This window comes from Hyaena hyaena, unplaced genomic scaffold (genome assembly GCF_003009895.1).
Source record: "Hyaena hyaena isolate Hyena2069 unplaced genomic scaffold, ASM300989v1 scaffold_2032, whole genome shotgun sequence".
NCBI lineage: Eukaryota > Metazoa > Chordata > Mammalia > Carnivora > Hyaenidae > Hyaena > Hyaena hyaena.
Window position 1 is genome coordinate 103,990 of NW_024082669.1, and position 10,855 is coordinate 114,844.

General features: G+C 40.1%; 1 pseudogene; it reads left to right on the forward strand.

Annotated features, from left to right (window-relative positions):
- The first annotated feature begins 6,161 nt into the window (after nucleotides 1–6,161).
- LOC120227161 lies at nucleotides 6,162–7,186 on the forward strand (annotated as a pseudogene).
- The last annotated feature ends 3,669 nt before the right edge of the window (nucleotides 7,187–10,855 follow it).

Sequence of the window (10,855 nt, forward strand, 5' to 3'; positions counted from 1 at the left end):
ACTCCAGCTTTTCAGTTTTGACTGAAGGGAAGGGCCAAAAAAAAAAAAAAAAAAAAAAAAAGACTGAGCAAAAGCAATTCAGATGTTAGGGAGAAAAGGGGAGCAAAATGTGGAGTCACAAAAATTAAGGATATGTTTTAAGAAGGATTGAGTGACTGATGGTGTTTAATCTTTCCAAGAATTTGAGTGAGATAAAGAATTTTAACTGCCAAGTAAATTTGGAAACATGGTGGATTTCAGTGATAATTCCTAATAACCTTGACAAAAGGAATCAATAATGTGGGAAAGATAATGAGCTAAGAAGAGGTGGTATATGGCGGAAAGTGAAGACTGGACCATAAATAAGCCATTCAAGAACTTTTGCTTTGAAAAGAAGCAGAAAAGTACTCCAGAAACTGGAAGTAGACCATGGGATCAGTGGAGGTTGTGTGCAGTCAATAGAAATGGATGATAATGTGACATCATGAAGAATGTATATGCATTGGTGGGAATGATTCAGTAGCGAGGAAGAAATTGATTACCAGGAACTGAATGGATACCCTGAAAAGCAGAAAAAGAACGGGGTCTAGACACAAGTATCGGGTATGTAGGGAAGGCATACTTCATCCACTATAATGGAAACAGCCAGAAACTGTGAGAAAAGATCCAGGAAAGGAGGTGGACTCGGTGGTGGTAAGATATGGCAGTTTCTTTTAGTTACTTCCTTTTTCTCAAATATGAGGCAATATCATTAGCTGAGAGTAAGTGTATATATGCATCTTTGGGGAATAGTGGTGCTAGACGTTCAAGGAGAGAAAAAATATTAAAAGTCCATTTTGGTGAGTAGGTGAGCAAATATATCCTGGAAGTATATTTGAATTATTGAGAGACCCTTTGATTCTCTCATTATTTGCAAATAATTCTGGTTTTGATTTTCAAATTTAGACCTGACAGCATGGCTTATTTCTTTTCCCTAGTAACATGCAGCTTAATGGAGAAGAGCATAGAATAGGTAGATAGTTGGGTTTAACCAAGGTGGGGATTTATCCAGAGGAGCATGATCAAAGGAAAGTAGCAAGAGAGTTGAGTGAGTAACTAGTGAGTGATTATAATGATAATCCATGGGTTCGAAACAGTGCACAGAGGACAGTACCAATCTGAGAAGTGATAGATTGTGGAAAAGTGAAGTGTCACTGGATTTGGATGTATTAGAGATGCATGGTACAATGAAAGCATATATAATAGTATAATACAATATGATATATCTAGTAGAAATTTTGAAGGTGGTGCATTTATTCGATAAAAAGGGAAAGGATTTGACCAGGTGAGTGGGTAGTTGAAGAAAACTTCAAGAAAAGACCACAGTGAGTGAGGGGGTCATGGACTTGAGGGGTTAGGCTTGTGGTCTCTTTAACCAATACAGTCATGGTGGCTCCAAGAATGACAACTGGAGTAAAGTATGTATATATAAAAAAAGATTCATGTGTTGCTATTTTTCATGAATAATGTAGAAAGATCAGAATATTGGTAGAGAACTGCAAACAAACAAGAACAACAAAAGAACAGCAATGAGGCTTATTGGGTAGTAAAAGCTGGGAGCACAAATATCAAAGGAGCAGTGACATGGAGATACAGTAAAAGTGATCCACATCACATCAATGCATGCTCTTGTTAAATAATGATCAGCTTATTTTTAGTACATTCAGATGATTTTGAAAATTGGAATTCTGTACTTAAAGAGGATTTCCCACCATGAAGAATTTTATTGAATGTCATTTCTAGAAAATGTCCCTGAATCATCATAATTTGCCATAAAATGATAAAGACACCCTAATTTCCCAAGTCATAAATGCCTTTAATGCAATAAACTCCAAAATTAATGAGTTTGTGAAAATATGTAGTGTAATTATTTCAGGTACTACACCTGCTTTCTGTTGATATGAGGCAGTATATTCCCCAATTTAAATACTGACATGAGGCAGTATTTCCCGAAGATCAGTCTCTATGAAATATACAATGTATTGTTTCTTGATAACAATGTTGACCTACCTCTGATTAAAGTTGATACCTTAGAAATAGGTTAGTGATTGCATGTAATGAATACTGTCTTCTGTACTATATAGTCAATATATCTGCTTCTCAACCAAAGTACGAAAGTGAATTCTGTCTAATGCAGTATTTTACTTGACTAGAAAGCTGCTTAGCATGTCAGTCTCATAAAAATCCAATCTCTTTGCAATAAGGAGCAGCTCTCCAATATTGTAACCGCTACAGGGGGACAATAAAGGATGGTACAATTATATTTTCTTACCGGGGGTGACCTCTAGTGTGAAACGATGGCATTTTAGCATTCCTTGGGGTTTGAATTAACAATGCTTTACCAATTATGACAAATTTGCTTCCCCCCCCCCCCCCCCCCCCCGCCCCGCCATCGCAGGTAATTTGTCTTGGTGGTGTTTCCTTTAGCTGTTGTTTCATTTTTCAAGTCAAGAAATCTATCTGCATCTTTTTTTTTTTTTTACTTGTTTCAAGTCCCCCACCTAGAGGTCTTTACAGTTTTTATAGGTGAGAGGTCTATCCCATGTTGCTTATGTTGACCTATTTGACTTCATTCTCAAGCTCACAAGGGCCACATTTCAATAGATAATCTCTTCATAGGTGTCCTTCCTGGGCCACTTCCCAAGTTATTGCCTCTCATTTCCAAACCCATCCTTTTACAACACTGTATCTCTTGGCTGCAGGGGCTGGGACTCCACATACCATATTTCTGCTTTGCCAGCTGCTTCCCTAGTAGGCTCTGTCAGTAGGGACATTAGGGGATATGGATGAGGAAGAGGGATTTGCTTCTCCCTCTCTACTTCCTGTTCTTACCGGCATCTCCCCAGCAATACTGCTCCTCCTCCCTTCCTTCCAATAGATGCAACTAGATTCATTTGCAACGTGTTTTAACACCTCCTAATCAGTGTCCCTATTTCCAGAATCTAAGTTTGGCTTGAGGAGGTTCTTCTTTTAAGTTTGTAAATTTTGATACTTTGAATCTCTTCCTTTTGTTTCTACGAGGCCCCAGGAATAGTAGCTGCCTGTTACAATCACATCTTTAATGCCTTGGAATTCTCTTCTTTCTTTCTTTAGTTATCTAGTTTCAACTTTATACCTAATCAAAATTATTTATATTATATTCTCTCTGTTAGGAAAAACTGGTATGGTTTCTAATTCCATATTCGATCTGGACCTGACTGCTACTTTGCCTCTGCCTCCCATTTCCTAATACACGTGAAGTAAAAACCAAACATTTGCTAATAGTCTCCAGTCCTTGCTTTCAAATTAATTATTATTTTCAATGTAAGAGACAGAATGTCTTTATAGATAAGAATAGAGGCTGTTTGTTGAATTAGGTAGATCTCGGTTGAATTCTTACTCTACTATTGTAGCTGTTTGAACCTCTCTGAGCCTCAGTTTCTTTATTTGTAAAGGAGGAATACTGTCTACCTCCAAGGACTGTTGAAAGGATTTCAGGATAAGACATAAAAACGACTTAGCATAGTGTCTACCACGAGAAAAACATTAATAAGTGATAGCTATGAAATTTTTACAAATTCTTTTCTGTGTAATATTAAAGGGATGATATTCTTCAAATAAAACAAGGCAAATAAACCCTAAATAAACATGTAGATAAAACAAAAAATAAACAAATAATCCTTAGCCCCAGCAAGATAATGTGTTTTTTATCAATCAATTTGAGTTTACTGATTAGAATTTAAAGTAATGTTTACCTCAAGCCCCTTTCCCTTCCTCCACAGTGAAAAAAAAGGAAGGTGGGAAAATGAAGAATGAGTTAAAATTAACTACAGTTCCACAATTTCTCTCTCTTTACACATAACACAGTTACTCATTCAGTAGTTTTTGTATACAGAATACTAATTTATTGTTTTATTCATTTATCAATTATATATTAAACACTTAAAATGAGGGAGGTTGGAAGATTTTTTTTTTACTGAATACTTAGGGAGATTAAGAAAAAAAAGGAGGTTCAAATCTGTTTCCACGTCTCTATACTGGGGAGACAGGGCAGGAGCTAAATGTGATATAAGGTAGAAAATTATAATAACTGTAAGAGAGATATAATCTGACTGTAGTTAAGAGTTTGAGTGTAGAAACATTTCTTCTAGCTGGTATTGAGATTTCTGCTATTGGGATTCTAGAAGAAATTTCTTCTAGAGCAGGTATTGGCAAATTATGGCCTGGTGGCTAAATCTGGCCTATTGCCTATTTGTGTAAATGCTTTTTATAGGAACACAGCCATGATTGTTCATTTGCATATTGCCAGTGGCTGCTTTTGCACTATAAAGACAGAGCCCAGTAATTATAACAGATACCATGTGGTTCTCAAAACATAGAATATTCACTGTCTGACCCTTTACAGAAAATAGCGACTAACCGTTGATTTAGACAATGGGGAAAGACTTAGAATCCAAAGAAAGATGGGTCCCAGTTAAAAAAGAAAAGAAAAATGGGTCAGAGAAGGCAAAGAAGAGTTTTCAAAAAAGACTGAAGGAGTCAATAGTATCAAATCCAACAATAGCATTTCCCAAAAGGTACACAGAGAAAATGACAGATAATCCAAGAGATATTGATCTCCTTAGTTCATCCCAGGCTGGGGTGGGCCTGAGATGACCGGAACCTTCAGGACTTCCAATAGGGTTGCCAGAATTAGCAAATAATAATACATGACACACAATTAAATTTGAATTTCAGATTTAAAAATATTTAATGCAAGTAAGTTCCATGTAATACTTGAGACATGGTTATTCTAAAAAATTTCTTCTTTTTATGGTATCCAAATTTAACTAAATGTTTTGCATTTCTTCTGGCAAACTCGGCCAGGAGCAGCTTCATCCAGGGCTTGTAGGGGACTGTCTGAGTGAGGTCTGATGGTAAATCTGGTAGTCAACACAAGCAGCAAGGGTGATGGGCAGAATTGGGCATTTCCCATTCCATTCTGACACCCTAATCACTGCCAAGAAGGGATTCTCACTGAGCAGCTACTAAAATTGCTAGATCCGGAGTTGCTGAAGGTGTTTGTGTTTCATGAGCCTAAAGAGGGCACATTAGGTCAGGGGTAAGGTCTTCTAACTAGCAAAGCCATGGGAGGCAGCCTTGAACCTCTGATTTCGTATCAGATACTTCTGTCCTGGGTGCAGCTGCTATTCACTTTTAGTAACATTGAATTGAGCTATATGGTGACAGCTCTAGTAATATGTGTGCAGACTACAAGTAAGAGCTTCATCATTATTTTCAATTATTTAGTAAGAATAATTATTTGCAAAAATATCATAGCAGCACTCTCCACAATAGCTAAAACATGGAAAGAGCCTAAGTGTCCATCAGCAGATGATTGGATCAAGAAGATGTGGTTTATCTATACCATGGAATACTACATGGCAATGAGAAACAATGAAATCTGGCCATGTGTAGCAACATGGATGGACCTTGAGGGTGTTATGCTGAGCGAAATAAGTCAGGCAGAGAAGGACAAATATCATATGTTTGCACGTATAGGAGGATTGACGGAGGACCAAGGGGGAGAAGAAGGGGGGAAATGGTGGGGGAAAGGGAGAGAGGCAAACCATGAGAGACTCTTGAATGCTGACAAAAACTGAGGACTCATGGATGTGGGGGGGAGGGGGAGATGGGCATGGAGGAGGACACTTGTGGGGATGAGCACTGAGTGTTATGTGGAAACTAATTTGACAATAAACTATTTGTAAAAAAAAAAAAAAGAATAATTATTTGCAAAAATAAACAAGTAAGACTACATCCAACTGAAAAGCTTCTGCATAGCAAGGGAAACAACAAATGGAAAGGCAACTACTGAATGGGAGAAAAATATTTGCAAATTTTATATCCGAGAAAGGGTTAATTTTTAAAATATATAAAGAACTTCTACAACTCAATAACAAAAGAAAGAAAAAAAATCAGGTTAAAAATTGATGGACCTGAATAGACATTTATTCAAAGAAGACATACAGATGGCCAACAGCTGTAAGAAAAGGTAGGGTGTTCGATATCACTAATCGTCAGAGAAATTCAAATCAAAACTACAATGCCTGCTCTACTGCACCCTGGGGCCCACCACCTCCACCAGAAGAAACCACCCTGCTTGTCATCACTGTAGCTCTGGCATGTGCAAAGCTGGCTTTACTGGGGATGATACCCCCATCCCTGCCCAGGCCATGTTCTTTACTACTGTTGGGCACCCCTGAAACCAGGGCATCATTGTGAGCACGGGGCAAAAAGACCACTTGGGCGATGAGGCCTAGAGCAAGAGTGGCATCCTGACTTTTAAGTTATCCCATAAAACATGGCATCATCACCAACTGAGACAACATAGAGATGATCTGGCACCACATCTTCTACTACCCCAAGGAGCTCCCCTGGCTGCTGACTGAAGCCCCCTGTCAACGCCAACTGAGAGATGATTCAGATCACACTATAGACCTGCCAGATTTTTCCTATGTACATGAACATCAGGCCGTGTTGTCCCTGTGTACCTCTGGCTATACCACTGGTATTGTCATGGAGTCTGGGGGCCAGGTCACCCACACAGAACCCATCGATGAGGGCTGCACCCTGCCCCATAACATGCTGTATCTGGTCCTGGGTGCCTGAGACCAGAAAGGCTATCTCATGAATAATCCTCATGGAGCATGTCTGCAGCTTCACTACAGTGGCTGAGTGAGAAATCCTGCATGGTATTGTGGAGGTCTTGGAGCAGGAGATGGGGTCACAGCTGCATCCTCGCCCTCCCTGGAGGAGAGTTATGAACTGCCCAGTAGTCAGGTGATCACCGTTGGCTGCAAGCAGCTCTGGTATCCAGAGGTGCTATTCCAGCCCTCTTTCCTGGGTATGGAGTCCTGTGGCATCCATGGAACTACCTTCAACTCCCATCGTGAAGTACTGTACTCCTACAAGGTGCTTTCTGGTGGGGCCACCATGTCTCCTGGCTCACTGACAGAATATGGAAGGAGATCATGGCCCTGGCCCCCAGCACAATGTAGATCAAAAGCATGACTCCTCCTGAACGTAAGTACACAGCGTGGATGGGGGCTCCATCCTGGCCTTGCCATCCACCCTCCAGTGGATATGGATCATTAAGCAGGAATACAAGGAGGTTGGCCTCGCCATTGTTCTCCACAAATGCTTCTAAATGGACTTTGAGCAGATGCATAGCATTTGCTGCATGAGTTAATTCAGGAATGTAAATTTTCCCTGCCAAATATATACACACCTCATGCTAGTCTAGTGAAACTGGAATAAGCCTTTGAAAAGAAATATGTCCTTGAAATGTGTATATGATACTAGCACTAGATTGTTAGAACTTGTTACTATTTTTTACCTTGTATTCAAGTTAAGTGTTCCATTTGTACAATTAGTATCCTGTATATATCTTTGCCTTAAACCCTAGTACCTGCTGCTTTATCACGTCATGGCTGAGATGAGAGCATGTTTATGGAAGAGAAATCCATTGGCTTCATGAGAGTCTACCAGACCATGAGATTCTTGATCTGTGCAGGCCATTACTGTATAAAAGCTGCTTATTCCAGTATTTCTGTAGAGGCTGGTGAGAGTCCTCAAACAGATGTCATTTCTGCTGTGGCCATCTGATAGGGTTGGGAAGGTCTAAGCCTTTGGATCAATTTTTTTTCTTAGCTAATGTTTTCCCACCAGAACACCATGGGTTGTTGCTTGCCTTGAGTTGAGAAAAGTTTGCATTTACACCTGTAAATTTAGTCATCCTTTTCATTTATGTAAGGTTGTGTGTGTGTGTGTGTGTGTGTGTGCGCGCGCGTGCGCGCGTGCGCAAAATTCTCAATTCTTTAGGAGATGACAACTAATTTTGGTTTTCCACTGTCATGGGAGAACATTAGGCCCCAGAAGTGTGTCTTATGTGAGGAAAATAAAGTGCTGCAGTAAACCAAACCAAACCAAAACCAAAAGCCACAATGACATATCAGCTCACATGTGTTAGAATGGCTCATGTGAAAAAGACAATACAAGTGTTGGTGAGGAAGTGGAGAAAAGGAATCCTGTGCACTACTGGTGGGAATGTAAGTTGGTGCAGTCACTGTGGAAAACAGTGTGGAGTTTCCTCAAAGAATTTAAAAATAGTACTACAGTATGATTGAACAATTCCATTTCTGGGGGTTGATCTGAAGGAAAGTGCTATGAAACTTGCTCTTGCCCCAGATCCCTTGGGAAGAGCATTTCACTGCTTGTGAGGCACTGTTCTCTCCTCATCCATGGATTGTTTTCCCTTGAAGAAAGGACATCAAACTTGTTATTAAATCAGATTATTCTTTATCTTTGTCATTTGACAGTTCCTCAGGAACAGAGGCTGAAATGGATTTTGTAGGGCAGGGTGTTTATTAGGGAGCCCCACCTATGAAGAGAATGAGGCCAGAGCAGGATTTGGCAGAGGACACTGCACTGTGAAGCATTCAAAATCTGGGCCACACACCTCCCAACCCACCCCATCTCCAGGCAGCTCTGGAGCAGTCAAGCCCCCTTGAACTTGTTCCCTACTGGGCCACTGTGGTTGGGTCCTTAGCCTCCTGCCTAGTTGCCCATTAGATATGAGCTGCCCCTGTCATTGTGTCCCTGGGCAAAGTGGGACAGTCCCTGAGCCAAGCCTTACCATGAAGAGGAGTTGGAATAGTGCATTCCCTGCCTGCGACAAATATTGCGTTTGCAACTCTGTATTTTATTTTTATTTTCAAGTTATTTGATATAAGGAAAATGTAATGAATTTTTTCCACCATATCTATGCAGAGGCTCCCAAATCCCCTACAGTTTATTCAGTGTGCTGTTCAAACATAATCATTTCCTAGTTGTGCCAGTGATATATATATATAGCACCGTGCTCTTCTGAAGTTGAGAAGAAAAGGCCTTGAATCATCTTAATTTTTATCCTTTCAGTGTCTTGAAGGAGGTAGATATGGCTTGGAGTGCACACATTTGATCCCCAAGAAATATGAATATCAAAGGACCCTAGCTGTTTATTTTGGCAATGTTCTGATACTTAAAAGCCACTAGTGACACGTATATTCATGGCTTCCTCTTAATTTGGTGGTTCTTGGCAGTAGCAAAAACTGTTAAAAACAGTTGAGTTTCATATGAAAGCAACAAGTTCCCCGCGTCATTCTTCCTTGGCTGCAACTTTTACTGGGTTTGTGTAACTCTGACCTGCTGCCATTCAAAGAATTTTTCTCCTCACCTGTGTTTTGGAATTTGATACCTGGATATTGAAAAGTCTCAGTTGACTCATGATCATAAATCATCCTTTTTTATGTTTTTTAAAAAAAATTTTAATGTTTTTTTTTACTTTTGAGAGAGACAGAGACAGAGATAGAACAAGAACAGGGGAGGGGCAAAGAGAAGAGACACAGAATCTGAAACAGGCTCCAGGCTCTGAGCTATCAGCACAGAGCCTGACACAGGGTTTGAACTCACAAACCACAAGATCATGACCTGAGCTGAAGTAGGATGCTTAACGGACCAAGCCATCTAGATGCCCCTAAAAATGTTTATTTATTTTATGAGAGAGAGAGAGAGAATGTGAGTGAGGGAGGGACAGAGTAAGAGGGAGAGAAAGAATCCCAAGCAGGCTCACACTGTCGGCACAGAGCCTGACCTGGGGCTCCATCTCACAAACCATAAGATCATGACCTGAGCTGCTCAACCGACTGACCCACCCAGGGACCCCATAAATCATTATTTCTTAAACTTGGATAAATAGCAAAATTACTTGGAGTGGGAGAGACTTTTTAAAAGGGTTGGAACCTGTTTGAAGAAGGTCATAAGTGATAACCACAGAGCATCTCCCCTCCCCACTTTACTACCCCTTCTTTCCCCTCCCCAGATTTATTAAATCACAATCCCCAGGATGAACCTGTGTATTTAATGGATACTTATGTTTGGAAAATGCTGACCCAGTGTGGCATTTAAAGCCTTGTATAGTCTTTCTCATCCTATATTTCTAGCCTGATTTCCCACTGTTTACCTTCACGCGTTCCTGTGGGTAGCAAGCCAAGCTACTCCCCACACAGATCCTGTGGGGGCTGAGCTGGGGCTTGGGCAGACACGACACGTAGGAGGGAAGGACATCTTGTTCTGGTCTTCCTCCCAGCCTCTCAGGCTCTGAAAACTTCTCCACAGGGCAAGCTGATGTTTCTGTTTGAATAGGAGTCCCACCACTGCGTGTTTCCAGGGGGTGTTGTTTTTAGGGTGTTTACTTTTATTTTTAGTAAAGAATTTTATTTTATACTCCTGGCTGTGAGTACTGTTAACAAATTGGTGCATGCTGTTTTAATTGTTCTATATCTTCTATTCTTAGCCCATTTCAGGACTTTGCTAACTTTTCAAGTTTCCTGTATGTGCTATCTTTCCCTGTATTTTCTAAAAATAGTCTTTATGTTCTCATTTTTGCCCCTAATATTTTATCCTGCCAACTTGAATTAGGATTCTTTGTTTTTTTCCAAAAATTTAAAAATACTTTTTGAGAGAGAGAGAGCTCAAACAGGGGAGGGACAGAGAGAGAGGGAGACACAGAATCTGAAGCAGGCTCCAGACTCTGAGCTGTCAGTACAATGCCTGACTCAGGGCTTGAACCCTCAAACCATGAGATCATGACCTGAGCCAAAGTCAAATGCCTAACTTACTGAGCCACCTAGGTGCCCCAGGTTCTTTGTTTTTTATTTTGCCAGTTTTACCTTGTATCACTTGTATTAATAGCTTATTTTGTTATTTATAATTCAAAACCTCTTTTGTTCCTGATTTCTAACTTTGAAATCTAGGATTATTTTTTTATGAATTTGTA